The sequence below is a fragment of the Cebus imitator genome, unplaced genomic scaffold (assembly GCF_001604975.1).
Source record: "Cebus imitator isolate Cc_AM_T3 unplaced genomic scaffold, Cebus_imitator-1.0 Scaffold19, whole genome shotgun sequence".
NCBI classification, from domain to species: Eukaryota; Metazoa; Chordata; class Mammalia; order Primates; family Cebidae; genus Cebus; species Cebus imitator.
Window position 1 is genome coordinate 3232734 of NW_016107334.1, and position 10439 is coordinate 3243172.

The window sequence follows — 10439 nt, forward strand, 5'->3', positions numbered from 1 at the left end:
CCAGGCTGACCAACATGAAGAAATCCCATCTCTACTAAAAATGCAAAATTAGCTGGGTGCAGTGGCGCATGCCTGTAATCCCAGCTACTCAGAATTACTACACCACCACCTCCCTCACCACCTTCATCATGAGTTCTCTGAAACTGTTCAGATTTCCCTTCCGCATGTGATGGGAACACCTGGGGTATTCAGTACCCAACATAACCCCTTTTGCACTCAATTCATTCAACACTAACAAACACCCGTTGACTATCAGCTCTGTACCAAGATGGGCTGGACGCTAGGAATGTAGAAACTAAGAAAGCAAGCCCTATTCTTGCCCTAGAGCAGCATTCTCACAGTGTAGTCCCCAGACCAGCACCGTCAGCATCAACTGGGAACTTTTTGAGAACTGAAGTTCTCAGGCTCCACTCCACACCTACTGAATCAGAAGCTCTGGAGTGGGGACCAGCATGCTGGGCTTTAACAAGCCCCTGGATACTGATGCTCACTAGAGGAGTTTGAGAACCACTGCCCAGAGGAGTTTGCAATCCAGCAGACATAAGCAAGCAATCATAATGCAGTAGATAGAAGGAGCCACCGAAATGGCCATCACAAGGAGTCATGAACGCCTTAGAGGAACACTTGCTCTGACCTACAATGAAAGGTCCCCCTGCCCCCAGGAAGGAGTCACACCTAAGCTGGGCTCTAAGAAATAGCTGACCAGGCACTGGGGACAGGGAAGAACGTCCTAGCAGTTGAGGAAAATAAAAATGTAAGGCCAAAAATGAGGAAAATTACAATGTGCTCAGAAAACTTAAAGTCATTAGGAAGTTGGAGACATTACTATGAAGGTATGGGAGCATGAAGAAATGAGAATGGAGATGGGGTAGGGATCAGATCCTGAAAACCATTCTGCCTGGTGAGGAGTTTGTGTTGAGAACGATAAGGAGTAACAGAGAAGGAGCTGCAGAAATGTTGGCCACTACCAGTGACATCCACAGTCATCACAGCTCCACTGGTGATAAGGCAGAATTCCCAAGCAGTGTCTTTTGGGAAACAGGAACATAATGAGTATACTACCATGTTATTAAATTGGAATATTTGAAACAGAAAAGATTTTTGTCACAAATCTCCAAAGCACATAGGATTCCCTCATTGTCTGTCTCGGTGTGGATGTGTCAGCATGAATTTACAGTCATCTGAGTGACGTTTTATAATCTCATAGCTTTGAATGGGGGGTGATATGATTTGGCTCTGTCTCCCCACCCAAATCTCATGTTGAATTATAATTCACAGCGTTGGGAGAGGGACCCTGTGGGAGACGACTGGATCATGGGGGCGGATTTCCCCCTTGCTGTTCTTGTGATAGTTACTGAGTTCTCATGAGATCTGGTTGTTTGAAAGCGTGTAGCACTTCTCTCTTCACTCACTCCCCCTCCTACTACCATGTGAAGATGTGCTTGCTTCCCACCATGATTATAAGTTTCCTGAGACCTCCCCAGCAATGCCTCCTATACAATCTGTGGAACTGTGAGTCAATTAAACCTCTCTTCTTTATAAATTATCCAGTCTCAGGTAGTTATAACAATGTGAGAATGAACTAATACAGGTGAAATCAAGCTCAAAGATGAGCAAATATTCTTACACTGCTCAGACACCAGTGAGACTATGATAAAAATGATAGCAATTAATTCAAATAGATACTTTAGTAATCAACAGGCATCCACTGTGCAGGAAGGCCTATCCATCACCCCCTGAGTTGGAGGCACTGTCCCCTTTGGATCCAGACATAAGCAGTTATTAGGACAGAGCTATCGAACTCATCTTAAAGTGCTTTTCCTTGCTGCTATAGACAGTTGAGAGTTCCAGACCAACCTGACCAACATGGAGAAACCCTGTCTCTACTAAAAATACAAAAATTGGGTGGGTATGGTGGCACATGCCTGTAATCTCAGTCCTCGGGAGGCTGAGGCAGGAGAATCGCTTAAACCTGGGAGGCAGAGGTTGCAGTGAGCCAACATCACGCCATTGCACTCCAGCCTGGGCAACAAGAGTAAGACTCCCTCTCAAAAAATAAATATAAATATAAATAATTGTTAATATGGCCAATTGTTTATGTATTTTGCTACAATTTTTTAAAAAATCAATTTCCTGTATACTTATTTATTCATTCACGCATTCAATAAATGTGTGTCCAGAATCACACAGAGATTTCTGTAAGGACTTATCTGTGGACTAAAAAAGACAAAAGGGAATTAAATGGGCTAAGAAATGACATGAGGGCATTATAGGCAGTAAGTTCTGGAGGTGGAAAAACCAAAAAAGCTGAACCGGAGAGAAGACGAAGTGAACAGAGGCCAGATATAAAGACCCCACGTACCCTGCTAAAGAAAAGATTTTATTCTGTAAGAAGCGAGAGCAACTAAAGATTTATGCAGCACACAGACCTCCTATCTTGTTATTAGGCGGGCTCTGGCTTCCATTTGGAAACTAGATTAGAGGCAGCCAGCCAGAAGGCCAGACAGAGAGGAGACAGGTACCCCAACCCTGGCAGGGTAATGAGAGGCCTCCACCACGGGTTGCACACGCACAGATCTAGGCAGTCCAGCTACAGACATCTCCAAAATACAACCAGTCAGGCCTGTGGCAGTCTGAGATCTCTCACCTGGCCACGGTGGACATTCATTAGGTCTTCAAGAACACGAAGAGAAAGCAGACACAGATTGATGGGTGAAAGGGGCCCTGCCTTTGTCTCTTACACTGACCACTGCCAACTGTTTTATTGTGCTGGATGAAATATGAGGCATACTGCTGGGCACGGTCGCTCATGCCTGTAATCCCAACACCTTGGGAGGCAGAAGCAGGAGGACCTCCTGAGCCCAGGAGTTCAAGACCAGTCTGGCCAGGCTCTGTCTCTCTCTTTTTTTGGGGACTTGGAGACCAGAGCTTTCTAGTCCACGAAGTCAAAAAGCCTAAAACATACACAAGAGAAACCATCTGTAAGAAGCCGAGGCGAGGCACAGTGGCTGATGCCTGTAATCCCAGCACTTTGGGAGGCCGAGGCAGGCGGATCACGAGGTCAAGAGATCGAGACCATCCTGGCCAACACGGTGAAACCCCATCTTCACTAAAAATATTTTAAAAATTAGCTGAGTGTGGTGGCACGCGCCTGTGGTCCCAGCTACTCGGGAGGCTGAGGCGGAAGAATCGCTTGAACCCAGGAGACGGAGGTTGCAGTGAGCCACGATTGTGCCACTGCACTCCAACCTGGTGACAGAGCAAGACTCCGTCTCAAAAAAATAAAAAATAAGAAAAATAAAAATAAAAATAAAGGAAAAAAGAGACCATTACCTGGTGTTGAATTCAGGTCTCCTCCTTAGCTGGTGACCATGGGAAAGCAGCTTACACTCCCTTTGCTCATGTAACAAGTAGGTAGTGTTGTAAACTTCCTGGCACAATACCTGAAACAAGGCAAACACCTGACAGATATCCTGCATGTCCTGATTCCCTTCTCTGCCAGTATGGTAACAGATCTTACAATTATTGAGAACGGACCCAGAAGTATAATAACACCTGTCACCACTAGATGGCAGTAAGGGCACCAAGTAATTAGTTACTAAGATGTCCTTTTTAACAAAATGAAGTAGCTAAACTACAAAAAAAAGACTAGTCCTTCTTAGACCTGACTATCATTTCTGTTACCCAAATTTTACTCATTACCTTATTCAGCAAATATGTATTCAATGCTTACTCTGTGTCAGGCACTACAGTAGGCAGGATACTAGGCTCAGCCAACAAAGACACAGTCCCTGCCCACTCGGCCCTTAGGGTGTAGGTAGGAGAATGGACATAGAATCACACCAGTAAGATACCACCTCGTAGTAAGTGCTGTAAGACTGCATAGGGAAGCAGCAGCTTGATGGGGGGAAAGGAAGGTATCCCTGACAAGCAGATGAGAAGAAGATGAAGGAGCCAAGATCCAAGGAAGATAGATGGTAGGTGAGGGGTGGAAACTAGGTCCCCAGGAAGATCTTGCTAAAGCTCCAGGGCAGGCTGGGGGCTGCTGCTGGAGGGACCTGCAGAGGCCAAGCTTTGCATGCCCTCGGGAGCCTTATTCCTGTTGGGAATTTTGGTCTTTTTTTTTTCTAAAAAAAAAAAAAAAAAAAAGGCGGTGGGGGGAGAGAGAGAAGAGGCCGGGCGCTGTGGCTCACCCCTGTAATCCCAGCAGTTTGGGAGGCCGAGGCAGGTGGATCACAAGATCAAGAGATTGAGACCATCCTGACCAATATGGTGAAACCTCTTCTCCACTAAAAATACAAAAATTAGTTGGGCGAGGTGGCGCACGCCAGTTGTCCCAGCTACTTGGGAGGTTGAGGCAGGAGAATCCCTTGAACCTGGGAGGCAGAGCGAGCCAAGACTGCGCCACTGCACTCCAGCCTGGGAACTGGAGCAAGACTCCATCTCAGAGAGAGAGAGAGAGAAAGGTCTCACTCTGTCCTGCAGGCTGGAGTGCAGTAGCACGATATTGGCTGACTGTAGCCTCCATCTCCTGGGCTCAAACAATCCTCCCCATTCAACCTCCCGAATAGTTAGGACTACAGGTGTGCATCACCACACCTGGCTATTTTATTATTATTTTGTGGAGACAAGGTCTCACCAAGTTGCCTAGGCCATGGTGCCCAGCACTGGTCTTGAGCCAAAGAGCAGCAGGAGGCCACAGAAGTGTTTTTAAGCCCTGAAAGGGGAGCAATGTGGAGACTGGATTAAATTTGCACCTGATAAGGTCACAGTGGGGTGTTAACTAAAGGGGAAGCCAAGTGGATGCAGGAAGACTACTTAGAGAACTACCAATGGAGCCAGGAAACAGGAGGCGGGCTTTCCAGGCTAGGGTAGGGGCAGTGGACACAAAGGGAAAGGATTTAAGAATGTGAAAGATCTGGCTAGGCACTGTGGCTCAGGCCTATAATCCCAACACTTTGGGAGGCCGAGGCAGGCCGATCACTTGAGGTCAGAAGCTTGAGACAACATGGTGAAACCCTGTCTCTACTAAAATTACAAAAATTGGCCGGGCACAGTGGCTCACGCCTGTAATGCCAGCACTCTGGGAGAGTAAGGAGGGCAGATCACGGGATCAGGGGATTGAGACCAGCCTGGCCAAAATGGTGAAGCCCTGCCTGTACTAAAAAAATACAAAAAATTAGCCAGGTGCGGTGGCACGTGCCTGTAGTCCCTGCTACTCAGGAGGCTGAGGTAGGAGAACTGCTTGAATCCAGGAGGCAGAGGTTGCAGTGAGCCAATATTGCGCCACTGCGCTCCAGCCTGGCTGACAGAGTGAGCCTATGTCTCAAAAAAAAAAAAAAAATAGCTACCTTGCCCAGCTAATTTTTGTATTTTTAGTAGAGGTGGGGTTCACCATTATGGCCAGGATGGTCTTGATCTCCTGACCTCGTGATCCACCCTCCTTGGCCTCCCAAAATGCTGGGATTACAGGCGTGAGTCACCACACCCAGCCAGTTCCTTGGATTTAAGACAGCTTCGAGACCTTCCCTTCTGGCAGGCAACAACTCCAAGGCATAAAAGCCACAGGAATGCCAGGGAGGTATATGCAGGTGGACGGAGGTCCTGCTGAGTGGCACCATCACCCTGCACTGCTGTGGCCGAGCTTCCAAGGTTCCCGGGCTCCTTCTTCCAGGTTGCTGAAGGGGACCCTGGAGCACCCTGGCTGAAGGAAGTCCCTGCCCCAGGTTTTGGTGGCACAGGCCCTTACTGCCCTTTCCTGCCTTGTCTCCGGCCCTTCTCCCCCATCTTCCAGCCACAGCAAAAAACAGGCCACGCCCAGCTGCACTCGGCTTTCTCCCACAGATGTGTTTTTGCCCTTTCTCATGCAGTAGCTCACTGCCTGGAATGCCCCTCCCAGCATTTCCCCTAGAAACTCCATTGGCTCTTCTGAATGCCTTATAAGGATCTCTTTTCCAGAAAACATCCCTAATCCTATCATCCTATCAGTTGGGGTTACCTGGTCATCTCTATACTTAGTAATCAGTGTTCAAATCCTGCTTCTCTATTTACCAGCTCTGTGAGGTTGAATGAGCTGTTCCATCTTTTCTGTCTAGGTTTTCTCTTTTCTTTTTTTTTTTGCCCTTTTTTTTTGGGGGGGGTGGGGAGACAGTCTGGCTTTGTCGCCCAGGCTGGAGTGCAATGATGAAATCTCAGCTCACTGCAACCTCTGCCTCCCAGGCTCAAGTGATCCTCCCACCTTCAGAAAAGCTGGGACTACAGGCATGCATCACCACGCCCAACTAATTTTTTTGTATTTTTAGTAGAGATGGGGTTTTGCCATGTTGCCCATGCTGGTCTCCAACTCATGAGCTCAAAGACACCTGCCTGCCTTGGCCTCCCAAAGTGCTGGGATTACAAGCGTGAGCCACGGTGCCCGGCCAGGGCCATTCTCTTTCTGAAGCCTCCAGCGGAGACTCTGTTCCATGCCTTTTTTTTCTGTTGTTGGTGGCAGTCCTTGGAGTTCTTGCTTCACGGGTGATACTTCACTCCCATCTCTGCCTCTGTGGCAGATTATCATGTGTGTAGTCAAGCCTTCCTCTGTCTCCCTCTTATGAAGATACATGTGGTAACACTTACGGCCCACCCTGATCATCCAAAATCATCTCCCCGTCTCAAGATCCATTTTTTTTTTTTTTTTTTTGTTTTTTTTTTTTTGAGATGGAGCCTTGATCTGTTTCCCGGATAAAGTGCAGTGGCACAATCACAGCTCATTGCATCCTCTGCCTTCCGGGCCCAAGTGATTCCCCTGCCTCAGCCTCCCAAGCAGTTGAGACCACAGGCATGTGCCACCACATCTGGCTAATTTCTGAATTTTTAGTAGAGACCAGGTTTCACCATGTTGGCCAGGCCGGTCTCGAGCTCCTGACTTCAAGTGATCCACCTGCCTAAACCTCTCACAGTGCTGGGATTACAGGCGCAAGCCACTGTACCCAGCATCAAGATCCTTAAATTAAGCTCAGTATCATGAGCTGAGATAGCGTCACTGCACTCCAGCCTGGGCGACAGAGCAAGACTCCATCTCAAAATAAAATAAAACAAAATATGTTTAAAAGTAAGGTCTTTAACTTAACCTCACCTGCAAAGCCCTCTTAGATGGGGTATTTTTGTTTTGTTTTGTTTTTGTTTCTTCAGACAGAGTCTCACTGGGATTATAGGCATGAGCCACCTTGCCCGGCCTGTGTTTTTGTTTTTGCTAGATAAAGTAACATTCAGGTTCCAGGTATTGGGATGTCATTGGGAGACCATTATTCAGCCCACCACACATCCCTTAAATCTATCAGGTTAAATGGGGGTAGGTTTTTTAAGCTTCTCAAGTAGCTGGGACCACAGGCATGCATCACTATGCCTGACTAATTACTTTTTTTTTTTTTTTTTGAGACGGAGTTTCGCTCTTGTTACCCAGGCTGGAGTGCAATGGCGCAATCTCGGCTCACCGCAACCTCCGCCTCCCGCGTTCAGGCAATTCTCCTGCCCCAGCCTCCTGAGTCGCTGGGATTACAGGCACGCGCCACCATGCCCAGCTAGTTTTTTGTATTTTTAGTAGAGACGGGGTTTCACCATGTTGACCAGGATGGTCTCGATCTCTTGACCTCGTGATCCACCTGCCTCGGCCTCCCACAGTGCTGGGATTATAGGCTTGAGCCACTGCGCCCGGCCTACTTTTATTTTTTTATAGAGCTGGAGTCTCACTACATTGCCCAAACTGGTCTTGAACTTGTGAGCTCAAGCAAACCTCCTGCCTCTGCTTTCTAAAGTGCTGGGATTACAGGTATGAGTCACCACACTGGGCCAGGGAGAAGGAATTTAACAGTGTCCTTTCTATAATAACTCCATCCATATCTAAAAAACACACTGCCCGCCCCTCCCCACCCCCACAGGTTTTGGAGTTTCTGACTCCTGGAATAGAATGAGCCACAGACACTTCCCGTCAGAAAAGACTATGTCCCTCCCACCTCCCGTTTAGTTCCCATTTGTTTAGGATTCAAGTGTCTTGGCTTAGATAGCTCCTCAGTCTGTCCAGTTTCCCTCTTGCCTTCCCTCTACCCCCGGAAATGCTTGTGCAACATTGGACTGACTCAGCCAGGAATAACTCATGAGTCTCCCTTGTTTGCAGTTTAAGAGACTTGGGTGTCGAAATATCTCAGTGAAGGCCACTAAGGGACTCTGATGGTCCACGGATGGTGAAACATTGGACCACCTGGGAGGAGCTGGGTGCATTCCCTGGCCTTCTCTCAGAGGGGCTTTTGCTGTGTTGTAACATGCAGTGGTGTGTTGGTAAATATTTAACAAGGCATCTCCAAGAAGAAAAGTCTTACTGTGTAGTGTTTACCCATGACTGTGGTGTAAATGCCTCTGCTGTGGCCAATTTCAAGCTACCAATAGGATGTCATTGAAACCAAAGTTGGGTAGAAAAGTACGTCATCATCGTGAGCAGCCGACTCCAGCGTGCCACTGCAGCTCCACTTCCCAAGGCAAACCTGTCAGGCTTCACTCCATGAGTATGTACAGGCCCAGGAGCTGGACAATGTAGCTCTTCGATCATCACAGAGTCAGTTTCAAACTCCTGAACTCAAGCTATCCTCCAACCTCAGCCTCTCCAAGACCTGGAATTACAGGTTTGATCCACTATGTCTAACCTTAGAGTACTTTTCAACTGTTCCGTTTTACCTGGAGCAAGTAATAGATTCATATGGTCCAAAGTCTTAAGTTACTAAATCTTAACAAAAAATTCCCAACTCAGTCACCCTAGCAACCTACATCCTCCTCTCCCTGGAAGTCAAACTATGATAACACCTTGATAGCCTTCCACAAGTATTTTATGCATAAACCGTGCAAGCAAATGGCACATATAATCTTACAGCATTTCACATAAATATTGGCACTCTAAACTCATGGAAAGTTTGAGCTACAGTTTCCTCTTCTATAAGAGTGGTCTCATGGCCGGGCGCGGTGGCTCACGCCTGTAATCCCAGCACTTCGGGAGGCCGAGGCGGGTGGATCACGAGGTCAAGAGATCGAGACCATCCTGGTCAACATGGTGAAACCCCGTCTCTACCAAAAATACAAAAAATCAGCTGGGCATGGTGGCACCTGCCTGTAATCCCAGCTACTCAATTGCCTGAACCCAGGAGGTGGAGGTTGCGGTGAGCTGAGATCGCGCCATTGCATTCCAGCCTGCGGAACAAGAGTGAAACTCCGTCTCAAAAAAAAAAAGAAAAAAAAAGCGGTCGCTAGAGCGCAGTGGCTTACGCCTGTAATCACAGCACTTTGGGAGGCTGAGGTGGGTGGTTCACGAGGTCAGGAGATCGAGACCATCCTGGCCAACATGGTGAAACCCCGACTCTACTAAAAATACAAAAATAAGCCAGGTATGTGCCTGTAGTCCCAGCTACTCGAGAGGCTGAGGCAGGAGAATCGCTTGAACCTGGCAGGCAGAGGTTGCAGTGAGCCAAGATTGCACCATCGCACTCCTGCCTAGCAAGAGAGTTAGACTCCGTCTCAAAAATCATAATTTAAAAATATTTTTTTAAAAAATAAATTAGTGGTGGGGAGGATTACATCAAAGAATTATGCAAAATGCCTAACCTAGACCCTAGCATGGAATCAGCACTCAATAAAGGCAAGTCTCCCTTTCCTTGCCCTGGGAAGAGGTGAGGGAGGGGTCTTCAGTGTGCCCAGGAATCACCTTAGTGCCTAGTCACCACAGCTTGTTGGGCCCCACCCATCGCCGTCCTCAAAGTTTCCCATTCAGAAGGTCTGGGATAGACCCCTTGTTGTGACATTTCCAACGAGCTCCCAGCTGCTGGCTGGCGGGCCATCTGAGAACCTCAACGTCTAGTGGAAACAGATGCTCTCGATTCCACCGCATGAGCAAGGGGCTCCCTCTGAGCGCCAGTGTGTATAGAAACAGCTTCTATGTCAAAGGCTGCTAGGAGGATTACCTAAAACAACGCACGCCTTGCTCAAGGCAAACGGTTTGCAGGTGAAATGGGAGTGGCAGGAGCAGCTTCGAACGGGGCGGAACGTCCGAAAAGCAAGAACTAGGTTTTGGCAGAGGGTGCTGACTAGGTCCCCATAGCTGCGCGGCCCCATGCGCCTCCCCAGGCCCCACCTCCGGCCGCACCGCGCCCTCTGTCGTACCCCCAACCCCATCCCAGCGTCACCCCGGGCTACGGATCCGGGGCCGCTCGGGAAACGCCCTGGCCTGGAACAGCTTGGGGCTCCTATGAAAAAATGCTCATCATCACGGGTCATCAGAGAAATGCAAATCAAAACACTGAGATACCATCTCACGCCAGTTAGAATGGCGATCATTAAAAAATCTGGAGACAACAGATGCTGGAGAGGATGTGGAGAAATAGGAACACTTTTACACTGTTGGTGGGAGTGTAAATTAG